The following is a 1,443-nucleotide window of genomic DNA, read 5'->3' on the forward strand; positions in this document are numbered from 1 at the left end:
ATGCTTGTGAGATGACACCTCCTTGCCCACTACATCCTTCACTTTTATCCTCAGTGGAAGATGAAAGGCCTCCATTTAGAGGTTCCAGCAACATGAAATCATTCTTAATTCTCCTTTTGCTAGAAAGATGAGTGAGTATGAGGCCACAAGGCACCCTATCAAATGCCTCACTCTGTTAAATGTATTTATAGCATTTCTCCAGGGTGCATGGTGGTGGTTGAGGGGCTTCTGAAATACCCTCCTGTTCACAACAGAGGAGTCTTAGTCTTACGTACAATTGGAAATGGTCTGGAGATACTGTTGTCCTGAGTGACACAGGTGACCCCTGCTCAAGTCCCTGGAACTTACTCTTCTGCCTTCTACTGCTCAGTCTCAGGGCAGCTTTGGAGAGGAAAGAGAGTTGGGGCAGTCTGAAGAGTGTTTGTGTAATGGTAACTGTTACTGATGGAAAGTTGGAACCCTGTGAGCCTCATTCTTCTTTGAGGATCAATGAGCAGGACTTTTTACACCAACCCCCTCATCTGTCTCTTGAGTCTACAATAGACAAAGGACCCTGCTCAGTAAGCATGCCCAGGGCCATTTCCCAGCCCATTTTGGGGGAGAGCTCAGCTTAGGCCCAGGTCCTGGGCATCTTCACTTGGACTTATAGAGTCCTCTTCACTACACAGGGAAATGGAGTTGAGAGTAGAAGCCTAATAAGTATACATTAGCATATTAGACAACCTCATTCTCTCCATATAGTATGCCCAAGCATTATTACATTTTTTTCCATTATTGGCATCTTCAGATTTCATTGTGTATTTTTCTTCTTGCCTCCTTCCATCAATCTAGGTAGGGCAAAAGTCTTCTGATCTGAACCAACTGGGAGGATAAGGGAGACTCATCTAAGTGGATACAAATCATGAGTTATAGCATTTTGCTTCAACAGAGCAATGCAGTACAATCGCTTTAAAGTAAGCCAAAGCTTCAACTGAAACTTGATAGTGTCAGAACAGTGGGGGAACATGAGAGAAAATGCTGCCTCCTTCTGCAAGCCATGTGATTGATGGAATGATTGATTTTCAGCTGAAAGATGGATTCTCCCAGTGCTACCCCAACACAGCAGGTTCTGCCATGGGGATCCCCTCATGGTCTGACAGTCCTCTGTAGGACCACTGGCTTCGTCCTCTTTGGGCTACTCCTCCAACAATTTCTCCTTTCTTCTTGCCTTCAGTCTTCTCCTCACCTATCTGCTGTTGAGAGACAAGGGCTACTGCATATTTAAGCATGCAAAGGTGGTTTATTGACAGCAGGTGTGGGGCTCTGGTTACGAAGTGTGCGTATAGATAAGGTGACACCTGGTAGCTATGTTCTATTAGAAATTCAGCTTGGCATAGACACAGAATCACAATTATTCTCTTCCAGTAATTTCCTTTTTCATCCTTCCCCTTTAGAACCCCCCCC

This window comes from Chrysochloris asiatica, unplaced genomic scaffold (assembly GCF_000296735.1).
Source record: "Chrysochloris asiatica unplaced genomic scaffold, ChrAsi1.0 scaffold00064, whole genome shotgun sequence".
In the NCBI taxonomy this organism is placed as follows: Eukaryota; Metazoa; Chordata; class Mammalia; order Afrosoricida; family Chrysochloridae; genus Chrysochloris; species Chrysochloris asiatica.